Here is a 15740-nt window from a genome sequence, read left to right as displayed (position 1 = left end):
GTAGCTTTCTTTTTAAACCTGCTCACAAATTTTCTGAACACAAATCTTCCAGGGCTTTTTTTTGTCAAGGCCCTCACATGCTCTCTGCTCACCCATTGCAACTGCTTTTTAACCAACCAAACTCTCAATACCAAAATTCCAATTTGGATAGCGTGCGGTTCTGATCCAAAGCTTCATTGATCCGGTTCTGTGGGTCCTAGCACGACTACGCAACTGTAACAAAGCGGCCTTTGGTGGGACGCTACTGAGAGCATCACTTCAGGACAAATTGTTTAGAGCAGGGCAGCCACAGCACAAGGCTGGGGTTCCTTTACTTCAAACCCGCCAAACAGAGAGGACTTCAGTTTTACCCCACTGGCTAACCAGAAGTCACACAAGCAATTCCCTCAGCCACTCCAGTTTCCCAGTATCACCACCAGTGCCCCTCCTTATGGGGATGACTGGTTATGAAAACCAATACCCCAGTGAAAGAAGAAAGGTTCTCCCGATCCCAAAGGACCAAGCCCCAGACCCAGGTCAATATACCAATCAGATCTTACCCACAAATCACGCTGTTGCCAATCCTTTAGAATCTAAAATCCAAAGGTTTATTCATAAAAAGAAAGAAATATAGGTGAGCGCAAGAGTTGGTTAAATGGAATCAATTACATACAGTCATGGCAAAGTTCTTGGTTCAGGCCTGTAGCCGTGATGGAATAAACTGCAGGTTCAAATCAAGTCTCTGGAGAACATCCACAGCTGGGATCGGTCATTCAGTTCATTGTTCAGAGCTTCAGTTTGTAGCAAAGTTCCTCCAGAGGTAAGGAGCAGGACTGAAGACAAGATGGAGGAGATGCAGCTGCCTTTTCTAGTCCCTTGCCATGCGGCCTGTGCTTCCTTTGTTCCAAAAACAAGCTACCCAGCACATGGTTTGGAAAAACCTTAGAGTTCTGTCCATAGGCATGTCCCTGCATGTCTTGCTGAGTTACAATGTGTATCTGCCTTCTCTCAATGGGTCAGTTGTATAGCTGATGGTCCTTAATGGGCCATCAAGCAGGCTAGGCAGTGCTGACCCCGGATTGTCTGGGGTATCACCCAGAAGCATAGCACAATTTTGATATACAGACAGTATCAAGCCAAAACTTATAACTTTAAAAACAAAAATGATACATCCATACAGTCAGCATAGTCATAACCAGCAGATCATAACCTTTTCATGGACACCCCACTTGACCTCCTTTGTACAAGATTTGGTGCCACTGTTGGGGACACTGGGCATGGCCTCTAGATAACTTGAGGGGATGGAAGACCACGAGTGTCCATGAAGCCCCCTCGCACTAGGCCCAAGTGACCTTGGCCCCCCCGCCCAGAGGCACTCGCAACAGCCATGCTGAGGATTTTGCAACAACATGCTGCAAGCGCAGACTGTCTGAAACTGAACAAGGCCAGACAGGGCAGATATGGCAAAACAATGCTGAACAAAACAACTCCATATACAGTTTAACAGGTGGTACAAAGAAAAAGGGCACTAGCTGGTAACTGGATTGGCTGGCTGTATGGATACTTAGGGCAGCTTGCTACTGGATAAGTATGCTGAAGAAAGGATGTATAAAAGTCTGTGTAACTTCCTGCTCTGTGTACAGGATTTGAGGTGAATATCTCCCTGTACCACTTGAAGCTTCAAATAAACTTTTCCGCTTCTCTACCCCGTTGTGATTATTGGGCAACGCATACCTGGCAACGAACCCTGCTGTTGCTTGCCTCGGGCACTCTGCGCCGGCAACAGCTTTTGGCGTCCCTGGGTGGGCTCGAGGCTGCTATTTAGCCTTGCCTGGACCCCTCCCGGCGGTTGAGGATTATGGCGACAACCGACGCCCAGTGCACACCGGTGAGTTCATCGGGGGCCTCGGAGGAGACGCGATTTGATCAACCCCGGAGGGCACAACGGTGCAACGCACTCATATAGTGGAGAAGCAGCTGCGGGCGACGGTGGGGAACCGGTCCCTTGGCTAAGGTAGGAACCTCTTGAAATCTGGATTGTCTGCTCTGTTGGAACCTGGGGACGCCCAGAGTTACCCTGTAGGCATGGGACAGGGACAGAGCTCAGGGGTTAGGGCACGGTGTACGCCCCTAGAATGCATTCTAGCAAACTGGAAGGTATTTGGTGCGGATCCGATGACTAAGAGTCAATTAAAACGATTCTGTACAGTTGACTGGCCTCAATATCAACTAGAGGACCAGGAGCGGTGGCCACCGGGAGGGTCAATTAATTACAACACGATCCTCCAGTTACTCCTGTTTTGTCAGAGAACAAGGAAATGGAATGAACGTCTGTATGCACATTTGTTTCTGGCTTTATGTACTCGACCAGATATTTTACAGCACTGTAATCTGACTCCGACTGGTTTGGTAGCAGCTACTGTTAGTCCCCAGACCCCCACCCCCACTGTAATGGCAGAGCCGGTGTCCCCTTTGGCCCCCCCCCCCCCTTATAAGGGTAGGACGCCTCGGGTTACAGAGATTGCCCCCTCGGTGGGACTCTGTCCTTTGCTTACCGAGACTGTTGAGGCTTGCCCAGGGGCAGACGGACGTCAGGCTACCACCATGCAAGTTTACACCCATGTGCCATTCAATCCCATAGACCTAGCAGCTTGTAAAACACAGGCTGGGGAATTCTCCACGAACCCAAGCTGGTTTATTTCAGTCTTCGCGGGGTGCCTCAGTAGTCACAAGCTGGATTGGGACGACTGTAATATCCTCCTGAGAACCCTGTTGTCTGAGGTGGAGCGGGATCAGGTTACAGCTAAGGCAAGGGGAGCATCAGCTTTCAAGCGAAAGAAAGGATGCTATCTGTCAAGTCCTTATCCCAAACACTTGTAAACGGCTCAGAGCTTTTCTGCATATGGCAGGCTTTTGCAGAATCTGGATCCCAGAGTTTGGACTATGGGCTAAACCGTTATATGACTGTGTCAAGGGAACGGATCACGACACCTTTCACTGGTCCCCAGAAGCCGACAGGGCATTTAAAATCTTAAAAAGGAAGCTGATGGAAGCTCCAGCCCTGGGTCTGCCAGATCTCTCTAAGGAATGAAATCAGGAGGGCCAAATCGAACCTGGAGCTGCAGCTAGCAAGAGATGTCAAGAGTAACAAGAAGGGTTTCTTCAGGTATGTTGGCAACAAGAAGAAAGCCAAGGAAAGTGTGGGCCCCTTACTGAATGAGGGAGGCAACCTAGTGACAGAGGATGTGGAAAAAGCTAAAGTACTCAATGCTTTTTTTGCCTCTGTCTTCACGAACAAGGTCAGCTCCCAGACTGCTGCGCTGGGCATCACAGTATGGGGAGTAGATGGCCAGCCCTCAGTGGAGAAAGAGGTGGTTAGGGACTATTTAGAAAAGCTGGACGTGCACAAGTCCATGGGGCCGGACGAGTTGCATCCGAGAGTGCTAAAGGAATTGGCGGCTGCGATTGCAGAGCCATTGGCCATTATCTTTGAAAACTCGTGGCGAATGGGGGAAGTCCCAGATGACTGGAAAAAGGCTAATGTAGTGCCAATCTTTAAAAAAGGGAAGAAGGAGGATCCTGGGAACTACAGGCCAGTCAGCCTCACCTGAGTCCCCGGAAAAATCATGGAGCAGGTCCTCAAGGAATCAATCCTGAAGCACTTGCATGAGAGGAAAGTGATCAGGAACAGTCAGCATGGATTCACCAAGGGAAGGTCATGCCTGACTAATCTAATTGCCTTCTATGATGAGATTACTGGTTCTGTGGATGAAGGGAAAGCAGTGGATGTATTGTTTCTTGACTTTAGCAAAGCTTTTGACACGGTCTCCCACGGTATTCTTGTCTGCAAGTTAAAGAAGTATGGGCTGGATGAATGCACTATAAGGTGGGTAGAAAGTTGGCTAGATTGTGGGGCTCAACGGGTAGTGATCAATGGCTCCATGTCTTGTTGGCAGCCGGTGTCAAGTGGAGTGCCCCAGGGGTCGGTCCTGGGGCCGGTTTTGTTCAATATCTTCATAAATGATCTGGAGGATGGTGTGGATTGCACTCTCAGCAAATTTGCGGATGATACTAAACTAGGAGGAGTGGTAGATACGCTGGAGGGCAGGGATAGGATACAGAGGGACCTAGACAAATTGGAAGATTGGGCCAAAAGAAATCTGATGAGGTTCAATAAGGATAAGTGCAGGGTCCTGCACTTAGGACGGAAGAACCCAACGCACCGCTACAGACTAGGGACCGAATGGCTAGGCAGCAGTTCTGCGGAAAAGGACCTAGGGGTGACAGTGGACGAGAAGCTGGATATGAGTCAGCAGTGTGCCCTTGTTGCCAAGAAGGCCAATGGCATTTTGGGGTGTATAAGTAGGGGCATAAAAGCGAGCAGATCGAGGGACGTGATCGTCCCCCTCTATTCGACATTGGTGAGGCCTCATCTGGAGTACTGTGTCCAGTTTTGGGCCCCACACTATAAGAAGGATGTGGATAAATTGGAGAGAGTCCAGCGAAGGGCAACAAAAATGATTAGGGGTCTGGAACACATGACTTGGAGGCGCAAGTGGTGTTCTTGTCCATCCTCCCCGTGGAAGGAAAAGGCCTGGGTAGGGACCGTCGAATCGTGGAAGTCAACGAATGGCTACGCAGGTGGTGTCGGAGAGAAGGCTTTGGATTCTTTGACCATGGGATGGTGTTCCATGAAGGAGGAGTGCTGGGCAGAGACGGGCTCCATCTTACGAAGAGAGGGAAGAGCATCTTTGCCAGCAGGCTGGCTAACCTAGTGAGGAGGGCTTTAAACTAGGTTCACCGGGGGAAGGAGACCAAAGCCCTGAGGTAAGTGGGAAAGCGGGATACCGGGAGGAAACACAGGCAGGAATGTCTGTGAGGGGCGGGCTCCTGCCTCATACTGAGAATGAGGGGCGATCAGCAGGTTATCTCAAGTGCTTGTATACAAATGCACAAAGCCTTGGAAACAAGCAGGGAGAACTGGAGGTCCTGGTGATGTCAAGGAACTATGACGTGATTGGAATAACAGAGACTTGGTGGGATAACTCACATGACTGGAGTACAGTCATGGATGGTTATAAACTGTTCAGGAAGGACAGGCAGGGCAGAAAAGGTGGGGGAGTAGCACTGTATGTAAGGGAGCAGTATGACTGCTCAGAGCTCCCGTACGAAACTGTGGAAAAACCTGAGTGTCTCTGGATTAAGTTTAGAAGTGTGTGCAACAAGAGTGATGTAGTGGTGGGAGTCTGCTATAGACCACCGGACCAGGGGGATGAGGTGGATGAGGCTTTCTTCCGGCAACTCACAGAAGCTACTAGATCGCATGCCCTGATTCTCATGGGTGACTTTAATTTTCCTGATATCTGCTGGGAGAGCAATACAGCGGTGCATAGACAATCCAGGAAGTTTTTGGAAAGCGTAGGGGACAATTTCCTGGCGCAAGTGCTAGGGGAGCCAACTAGGGGGGGCGCTTTTCTTGACCTGCTGCTCACAAACCGGGTAGAATTAGTAGGGGAAGCAAAAGTGGATGGGAATCTGGGAGGCAGTGACCATGAGTTGGTTGAGTTCAGGATCCTGACGCAGGGAAGAAAGGTAAGCAGCAGGATACGGACCCTGGACTTCAGGAAAGCAGACTTCGACTCCCTCAGGGAACAGATGGCCAGGATCCCCTGGGGGACTAACATGAAGGGGAAGGGAGTCCAGGAGAGCTGGCTGTATTTCAAGGAATCCCTGTTGAGGTTACAGGGACAAACCATCCCGATGAGTCGAAAGAATAGTAAATATGGCAGGCGACCAGCTTGGCTTAATGGTGAAATCCTAGCGGATCTTAAACATAAAAAAGAAGCTTACAAGAAGTGGAAGGTTGGACATATGACCAGGGAAGAGTATAAAAATATTGCTCGGGCATGTAGGAAAGATATCAGGAGGGCCAAATCGCACCTGGAGTTGCAGCTAGCAAGAGATGTCAAGAGTAACAAGAAGGGTTTCTTCAGGTATGTTGGCAACAAGAAGAAAGCCAAGGAAAGTGTGGGCCCCTTACTGAATGAGGGAGGCAACCTAGTGACAGAGGATGTGGAAAAAGCTAATGTACTCAATGCTTTTTTTGCCTCTGTTTTCACTAACAAGGTCAGCTCCCAGACTGCTGCGCTGGGCATCACAAAATGGGGAAGAGATGGCCAGCCCTCTGTGGAGATAGAGGTGGTTAGGGACTATTTAGAAAAGCTGGACGTGCACAAGTCCATGGGGCCGGACGAGTTGCATCCGAGAGTGCTGAAGGAATTGGCGGCTGTGATTGCAGAGCCCTTGGCCATTATCTTTGAAAACTCGTGGCGAACGGGGGAAGTCCCGGATGACTGGAAAAAGGCTAATGTAGTGCCAATCTTTAAAAAAGGGAAGAAGGAGGATCCTGGGAACTACAGGCCAGTCAGCCTCACCTCAGTCCCTGGAAAAATCATGGAGCAGGTCCTCAAAGAATCAATCCTGAAGCACTTACATGAGAGGAAAGTGATCAGGAACAGTCAGCATGGATTCACCAAGGGAAGGTCATGCCTGACTAATCTAATCGCCTTTTATGATGAGATTACTGGTTCTGTGGATGAAGGGAAAGCAGTGGATGTATTGTTTCTTGACTTTAGCAAAGCTTTTGACACGGTCTCCCACAGTATTCTTGTCAGCAAGTTAAGGAAGTATGGGCTGAATGAATGCACTATAAGGTGGGTAGAAAGCTGGCTAGATTGTGGGGCTCAACGGGTAGTGATCAATGGCTCCATGTCTAGTTGGCAGCCGGTGTCAAGTGGAGTGCCCCAGGGGTCGGTCCTGGGGCCGGTTTTGTTCAATATCTTCATAAATGATCTGGAGGATGGTGTGGATTGCACTCTCAGCAAATTTGCGGATGATACTAAACTGGGAGGAGTGGTAGATACGCTGGAGGGGAGGGATAGGATACAGAAGGACCTAGACAAATTGGAGGATTGGGCCAAAAGAAATCTGATGAGGTTCAATAAGGATAAGTGCAGGGTCCTACACTTAGGATGGAAGAATCCAATGCACCGCTACAGACTAGGGACCGAATGGCTAGGTAGCAGTTCTGCGGAAAAGGACCTAGGGGTGACAGTGGACGAGAAGCTGGATATGAGTCAGCAGTGTGCCCTTGTTGCCAAGAAGGCCAATGGCATTTTGGGATGTATAAGTAGGGGCATAGCGAGCAGATCGAGGGACGTGATCGTTCCCCTCTATTCGACACTGGTGAGGCCTCATCTGGAGTACTGTGTCCAGTTTTGGGCCCCACACTACAAGAAGGATGTGGATAAATTGGAGAGAGTCCAGCGAAGGGCAACAAAAATGATTAGGGGTCTAGAGCACATGACTTATGAGGAGAGGCTGAGGGAGCTGGGATTGTTTAGTCTGCAGAAGAGAAGAATGAGGGGGGATTTGATAGCTGCTTTCAACTACCTGAAAGGGGGTTCCAAAGAGGATGGCTCTAGACTGTTCTCAATGGTAGCAGATGACAGAACGAGGAGTAATGGTCTCAAGTTGCAATGGGGGAGGTTTAGATTGGATATTAGGAAAAACTTTTTCACTAAGAGGGTGGTGAAACACTGGAATGCGTTACCTAGGGAGGTGGTAGAATCTCCTTCCTTAGAGGTTTTTAAGGTCAGGCTTGACAAAGCCCTGGCTGGGATGATTTAACTGGGAATTGGTCCTGCTTCGAGCAGGGGGTTGGACTAGATGACCTTCTGGGGTCCCTTCCAACCCTGATATTCTATGATTCTATGATTCTATGACTTATGAGGAGAGGCTGAGGGAACTGGGATTGTTTAGTCTGCATAAGAGAAGAATGAGGGGGGATTTGATAGCTGCTTTCAACTACCTGAGAGGTGGTTCCAGAGAGGATGGTTCTAGACTATTCTCAGTGGTAGAAGAGGACAGGACAAGGAGTAATGGTCTCAAGTTGCAGTGGGGGAGGTTTAGATTGGATATTAGGAAAAACTTTTTCACTCGGAGGGTGGTGAAACACTGGAATGCGTTACCTAGGGAGGTGGTAGAATCTCCTTCCTTCGAAGTTTTTAAGGTCAGGCTTGACAAAGCCCTGGCTGGGATGATTTAATTGGGGATTGGTCCTGCTTTGAGCAGGGGGTTGGACCAGATGACCTCCTGAGGTCCCTTCCAACCCTGATATTCTATAATTCTATGATTCTATGAAGCCATTTCAATTGTATATACACGAACAAAAAGGGGTGGCCCTGGGAGTGCTAACCCAGTTGTTGGGGACCTGGAAACGTCCCGTGGCTTATTTTTCTAAGCTACTGGATCAGGTTGCAAAGGGTTGGCCGGCATGTTTACGGGCAGTCGCAGCTACTGCCCTAGTGCTTGAGGAAGCCAAGAAGCTAACATTGGGAGGGGTTATGCAAATCAATACTCCCCATATGGTCCGAGCCTTATTGGATGCAAAGGGAGGGCTCTGACTCACCCAGTCTCGGATTGCTCGGTACCAGGCTAAGCTGTTAGAGAACTCTGAAGTCACCTTACAGCCTTGCCCCTCCCTTAACCCAGCCACCCTCTTGCCAGAAACAGAGGAACAGGAACATGACTGCTTAGAGATCATAGATGCCCAGTACTCCAGCCGTCCGGATTTAAAGGATGTACCCCTCCCAAATGCAGATTATGAGTGGTACACTGACGGTAGCAGTACTGTAATAGGTGGGCAAAGGAGGGCGGGTTATGCTGTTGTGACCCTCCATGACACTGTGGAAGCCGAAGGTTTGCCCGTAGGGACCTCTGCCCAGCTGGCCGAACTAGTAGCCCTGACCCATGCACTCGAACTGTCAAAAGGAAAGCAGTCAACATTTTTACCGATTCAAAATATGCTTTTGGGGTGCTGCATGCTCATGCTGGCCTGTGGAGGCAGAGGGGAATGCTGACAGCTCAAGGCTCCCCAGTAAAGTACGGGCCCCAAATCCTCCGGCTCCTAGAAGCCGTACAACTCCCCTCGGAAGTGGTGGTGGTACACTGTAAAGCCCATCAAAGGGAAGATCAAGATGTGGCCAGGGGTATCGCCCGGGCAAATAGAGAGGCTAAGCATGCTGCCACCCTGCCATCCCCTCAGACTGAGAACGCCCATATGCATGCCCTTATCCCATCAGTAGGGGAGCTTCCAACCCCTCAGTACTCTGGGGAGGAGAGACAGCTAACTGACAAACTCGGTCTCCGGGAAAAAGAGGGATGGCTCCATTCCCCGGAAGGGAAGGTCCTCCTACCGAAGGGCCTGATCCGGCCGGTGCTGCAGAAACTACATCAAACCACTCACGCCGGTAGGGAAGCACTTATCTAACTAATGGGAAAATACTTTATCACTTCCGGACTCCGACCCCTGGCTGCCCAGGTACAAGCGGACTGCTTAGTCTGCCAAAAGAATAACCCCCGACCGGGACATCCTGTGCCACCAGCTGCCCTAGAATCCACTCCGGGCCCCGGACAAGTGTGGCAAATAGATTTTACTGAGTTTCCCCGGACCCAAGGGTTCAAATATCTCCTTGTCATAGTGGATTGGTTCAGCAGATGGCCAGAAGCCTTCCCATGCCGTAACTGCACTGCCAGAACAGTGGCCCTCAAGTCTGTTAAGGAGATCATTCCTCGCTTTGGACTCCCCCTGTGGATGGAATCTGACAACGGGACACACTTCACGTCAAAAATCATTCAAAGCATCTCACATGCCTTACAGATCCCCTGGAAACTCCATACGCCCTGGAGACCGCAAGCCAGTGGGGTAGTGGAGCGTACTAATCAGACCCTTAAACGGCATCTCTCAAAAGTGTGCAAAGAAGCCTCACTGCGATGGACTGATGCTTTGCCCCTCGTCCTGCTCCGTGTCCGCGTTCTCCCGAAGGGTAGATTAGGGCTCAGTCCCTTTGAAATTATGTTTGGAAGGGCATGGCCTATGAATGGCACCCCGGTTCTGTCAGGGGAGTGGGAGATGGGTAATGGTTTTTTGTCTCAGTATACGTGTTCCCTGTCTGCTGTTCTCTTGTTTCTTCACAGGTATACCAAGGATTCCCAGCCTCTCCCCTTGGACTGTCCCGTCCACTCCTTACAGCCCGGCGACTCCGTGCTGGTTCGTACCTGGAAAGACGAGCCTCTCCAGGAAAAGTGGAAAGGACCCTATACCGTCCTGCTGATCTCCCATACGGCGGCAAAGATCTAGGGACACAAGAACTGGATCCATCACTCTCGTCTGAAGGCAGTACCCGCCCCCTCGTCAGCAGAACAGTGGACCGTCCAACCTGCTGACTCCTCAACTAGTGACGATCTCGGGCTAAAGCTACTGTTTAAAAGACACAAATAGCAGGCACCTTAACGCTAAAATGGGCCCACCCAGTCACTGGAGACCCTGGGCTGGGAAGACTCTGGTGGTAATTAATTGGGTAACATTGTTATTCTCTGTATTGTTATTTCCAAACTGTGCATATCGGGAGCATAACTCCTTGTTTTGCTTGCGCACCATGTTGCTACTTTAACAAACCAGACTGATTGCTGGGTATGTGCTCCAACTCCACTGTCCCCCCAAAACGGGAATGCCCCTTGACATGCTGCCCTTGACCGTAGCAGAATCAGCTGCCACCAAAGAGCAGGAAAGAACGGACTCGCCGTTCTGGAACAAGACCTCTTTGCAGCAAGCCACCTATCAGGACCAGGAGTATTCAATTGCAGTACTCATTGAGGGAGTATTTTGTTTTACCCGAAACCAATCTGATCACTACGGGCGTCCTGTGGGAAAGAGCTCCTGTGTTATTACACAGTGGGCTGATGGGTATGACCAAGGCGGGAGGTCAGCAGTGTGGGTGTAATGGTTCCTCCCCTTTTGGGGAAACTCTTACGAATAATCTTACCACAAAAGGAGGGTTTGGAAATATAACTTGCCGCCCAGTTAATATCTCCAATGTAGCAGGCCGATGGTGGGTTTGCAGTGGTCCCTATGGCGAGTGTAATTTGAATGGCATAACTAGAAACACCCCCACTTGTACCCAATCAGGAGGATGGGAAGCCCCCTTTGGGGCATATGAACTGTTTGGAAAAGCAGCCTTAAATATCCCAGGAATCTCCCTTAAGAAACAGTCCTTACTGGGCCCTACGGGGTCACTATTTCGTATGTGGCTGAAAGGCTTACAAGGTGCTGCCAGCCAACTGGACAGGTAGCTGTTATATAGCTCATGGAATCATAGAATACCAGGGTTGGAAGGGACCTCAGGAGATCATCTAGTCCAACCCCCTGCTCAAAGCAGGACCAATCCCCAATTTTTGCCCCAGATCCCAAATGGCCCCCTCAAGGATTGAACTCACAACCCTGGGTTTAGCAGTCCAATGCTCAAACCCCTGAGCTATCTTTCCCCCCCTGAGATGTTCCTCATCTTTCCATAACTACCACACTGCCCAAAGGAAAGATCAGAAATGCCCGAGATACCTCTGTTGAGTCATGAGAAGAGACCCTGCGGCGACTAACTGCGGCATTGGAGGGCAATATAAAGAATCCCCTCACAACCGAGAAGCTTGTAGGGTGCTCTGTACTGGGAATGGCGCCACTGTTTACCGGGCCAGCCATGGCATGGATAGGCTGCTATACTGTAAGGCTGCAAATGGTACTTGAGAAAGTTGCCTTAGAGTTAGAGGACTCAATTAGTGATTTAGGGTCAGCAGTAAAAACATTAAATAAAGAGGTACAGCAGCTCAGGACGTTTTCCTTCCAAAACAGGCTGGCTTTGGACTATCTCTTGGCATCCCAATGGGGGTTTGTGCCCTCGTCGGGCCCCAATGTTGTGTATATGTAAATGATAGCAGTTATGAGATCTATGACAAGGTGGTACAGGTTGAGGCCCATGCCCAAGCCGGAGCACAGGTTCCCTATACTGCCCCCGAGAGCGATTGGTTGCAAACCTTGTTTTCAGGCTGGGGTTTGTCGTCTTGGCTTGGTGGTTTATTTAGCCTGTTATTAAAACTTCTCTTTCCTGTATTGCTTGTATTACTGGTATTATGCTGTGCAGTATCATGTGTCAGGACCCTTTTGCAAAAGTTAATAAGTCATTCTCTTCAGGGCTATCACAAAGTGCTTATGCAAAGTCCTATTGTAAAGAAATAAGTAGCCCAAGTGAGAAAACTCAGAGCCAAGGCTGTTGAGTGTTCTCAAAGGAGGGAGTTGTTGGGGACACTGGGGCATGGCCACTAGGTAACTCGAGGGGATAGAAGACCACGAGTGTCGATGAAGCCCCCTCGCACTAGGCCTAAGTGACCTTGGCCCCCCCGCCCGGAGGCACTCGCAACAGTCATGCCGAGGATTTTGCAACAACATGTTGCAAGCGCAGACTGTCTGAAACTGAACAAGGCCAGACAGGGCAGATATGGCAAAACAATGCTGAACAAAACAACTACATATATAGTTTAACAGATGGTACAAAGAAAAAGGGCACTAGCTGGTATACCGGATTGGCTGGCTGTATGGATGCTTAGGGCAGCTTGCTACTGGATAAGTATGCTGAAGGAAAAAGGATGTATAAAAGTCTGTTGTCATAAAAATCAAGGGAAGGGTAAAACCCCTTTAAAATCCCTCCTGGCCAGAGGAAAAATCCTCTCACCTGTAAAGGGTTAAGAAGCTAAAGGTAACCTCGCTGGCACCTGACCAAAATGACCAATGAGGAGACAAGATACTTTCAAAAGCTGGGAGGAGGGAGAAAACAAAGGGTCTGTGTCTGTCTGTATGATGCTTTTGCCGGGGACAGAAAAGGAATGGAGTCTTAGAATTTAGTAAGTAATCTAGCTAGAGATGCGTTAGATTATGATTTCTTTAAATGGCTGAGAAAATAGCTGTGCTGAATAGAATGAATATTCCTGTCTGTGTGTCTTTTTTGTAACTTAAGGTTTTGCCTAGAGGGATTCTCTGTGTTTTGAATCTAATTACCCTGTAAGGTATCTACTATCCTGATTTTACAGAGGTGATTCCTTTACTTCTATTAAAAGTCTTCTTGTAAGAAAACTGAATGCTTTTTCATTGTTCTAAGATCCAAGGATTTGGGTCTGTGGTCATCTATGCAAATTGGTGAGGATGTTTACCAAACCTTCCCCAGGAAGTGGGGTGCAAGGGTTGGGAGGATTTTGGGGGGAAAGACGTGTCTAAACTCCGTTTTTTCAGGAACCCAGATAAAGTTTGGTGGTGGCAGTGGAAGTCCAAGGGCAAAGGGAAAAATAATTTGTACCTTGGGGAAGTTTTATCCTAAGCTGGTAAAAGTAAGCTTAGGAGGTTTTCATGCAGGTCCCCACATCTGTACCCTAGAGTTCAGAGTGGGGAAGGAACCTTGACAGATAAGTATGCTGAAGAAAGGATGTATAAAAGTCTGTAACTTCCTGCTCGGTTTGCAGGATTTGAGATTAATGTCTCCCTGCACCACTTGAAGCTTCAAATAAACTTTTCCGCTTCTCAACCCCGTTGTGGTTATTGGGCGACGCACGCCAGGCAACGAACCCTGCTGTTGCTTGCCTCGGGCACTCTGTGCCAGCAACACCACTATAGGACCTTGGTTGCAACAATGGTCTATGTGGGCACAGTTCATATCAATAACGTCACACCTACCCATAGGAACCCTAACCCTAACTCCTAGTGCCCTACCCCTAGGAACTCTAACTATAGGCCGGGGAGCCCTACCCATATGAACCCTAACACTAACTCCAACTGGCCAAGCCATACAACCCTAATCCTAGGGCAGTGAGTCCTAGCCATAGGAACCCTCAACCTAGAGCAGGGAGCCCTACCCATAGGAACCCTAACTCCAAGTAGCCTACCCAAAGGAACCCTAAGTCTATGTGGGGAGCCCTATGTATAGAACCCTAATGCTATGGGAGCCCTACCCATGGGATTCCTAACCCTAACTCCAAGTGACCTACCCATAGGAACCCTAACCCTATGGCGGGGACCCGTACCCATACTAACCCTAATCTTAGGGCAGAGAGCCCTAGCCATAGGAACCCTAACCCTAGGGCGGGGACCCGTACCCATACTAACCCTAATCTTAGGGCAGAGAGCCCTAGCCATAGGAACCCTAACTCTAAGAGGGGAGCCCTACCCATAGGAACTCTCAACCTAGGTCAGGGAGCCTTATCCATAGGAACATTAATCCTAATTCAAATTGGCCTACCCAAAGGAACCCTAACTCCAAGTTCCCCAGCAATAGGAACTGTAACACTAGGGTAGGGAGCCCTACCCATAGGTAACCTATCCCTAAATACAAGTGGCCTACCCATAAAAACCCTAATCCTAGGGCGGGGAATCCTAGCCATAGGAACCCTAACTTCAAGTGGCCTACCCATAGGAACCCTAACCCTAACTCCAAGTGGCCTACACATAGGAACCCTAACCCTTAGTCCAGGAGCCCTATGTATAGGAACCCTAATGCTATGGTGGGGAACCCTACCCATAGGAACCCTAACAATAATTCCAAGTGTCCTACATATAGGAACCCATATGCTATGGTGGGGGGGGGGGAGGGGGAGCCCTACCCATAGGAACTCTAACCCTAACTCCAAGTGACCTACACAAAGGACGCCTAACCCTAGCTTGGGGAGCTCTAGAAATAGGAACCCTTACCCTAGGGTGGGGAGCCCTACCCATGGGAACCCTAACTCTAACTCCAAGTGGCCTACCCGTATGAATTCTAACCCTAGGGCGAGAAGCCCTAGCCATAGGAACCTTAACCCTAAGGTGGGGAGCCCTACACATAGGAGCCCTAACCGTGGGGCTGGGAGCCCTAGCCGTAGGAACCCTAACGTTATGGTGGGGAACCCTACAGATAGTCATCTTAACGTTATCTCCAAGTGGCCTACCCATAGGAACACTAACCCTAGGTCGGAGAGCCCTAGCCATAAGAACACTAACATTAGGGTGGGGAGCCCTACCCATAAGAATCCCTACCCTAACTCGAAGTGGCCTACCCATAGGAACACTAACCCTGAGGTTGGGAGCCCACCCATAGGAGATGCCACCACAATCCTGACAAGTCGTCCCAAGGGCTAATTCCCCTGCCTGTTAGAACCTGACGCCTTATTTCTAGTCTGAATTGTCCCCTTGAGCGGCCAGCCGTGAGGACCTGTTTCCTGTGCCAGCCGGGAAAGGCCAGCATTGAACGCTGGGTCCTTTAGTGGCACCGGCTGCCGGGGGAGGGATCTATACACTTGGCGAGTGGGGGGATCCCCAGCATCCTGGGAAGGGACCTGTGCTGCAGAGGCTGTCCCCAGTGCACCAGCTTTCCAAAGGGCCGGTGAGAAAGGGCCATGAGGGCTCGGCAAAATGGAGCCAGTGACATCTCACCCCCACTCAGGACTTCAGCCCGGCCGGCAATGGGAAAGCAGCCCGCCCCCATGCCTGAGCTGAGAACCCGGGGTGCAGAGCTCTGCTGGGTTCAGAGAGAAGGGTCAGATGGAGACTTTGGGGCCAGGTCAATAGCTGGACAGGTTGCCTTAGCTCTGTGCTATGCCAGCCCCATCGTCTTTAACCCCACCAGGGTGAAGAGCCCCATGGTTTGGGTTTCCTGGTCTGCCTCCAGGGCTCTGGGGAGTATTGCTCAGAGCACAGAGCATCCTTCCTGCAACGGGACCGCGTGGGGAGAGCGCTCCGCGTCAGCTCTGCAATCCCAGGGCTAGGGAAATGGCCTGTTCCTGATGAACACTTGGGAGAAAAACACTCTGATAAAAACCCAGGTGTTTCGCAGACGGGCTGAGAAAAG

The 15740-nt window shown here is 49.9% G+C and overlaps 2 long non-coding RNA genes across 2 annotated transcripts; one reads left to right on the top strand and one right to left on the bottom strand.

The window, feature by feature from the left end:
- Positions 1–1520: 1520 nt before the first annotated feature.
- LOC122463773 lies at positions 1521–13459 on the bottom strand. Its single transcript, XR_006287400.1, has 3 exons — positions 13413–13459; positions 12973–12974; positions 1521–1650 (listed from the first exon to the last, which is right to left on the bottom strand). It is a non-coding gene; the product is annotated as an uncharacterized LOC122463773 (long non-coding RNA).
- LOC122463772 lies at positions 1527–13443 on the top strand. Its single transcript, XR_006287399.1, has 2 exons — positions 1527–1585; positions 13342–13443. It is a non-coding gene; the product is annotated as an uncharacterized LOC122463772 (long non-coding RNA).
- Positions 13460–15740: the final 2281 nt, after the last annotated feature.

The sequence above is a fragment of the Chelonia mydas genome, chromosome 24, assembly GCF_015237465.2.
Source record: "Chelonia mydas isolate rCheMyd1 chromosome 24, rCheMyd1.pri.v2, whole genome shotgun sequence".
Lineage (NCBI taxonomy): Eukaryota > Metazoa > Chordata > Testudines > Cheloniidae > Chelonia > Chelonia mydas.
Note: the sequence above shows the minus strand (reverse complement) of the source record. Positions and strands in the feature narration are given on the sequence as shown.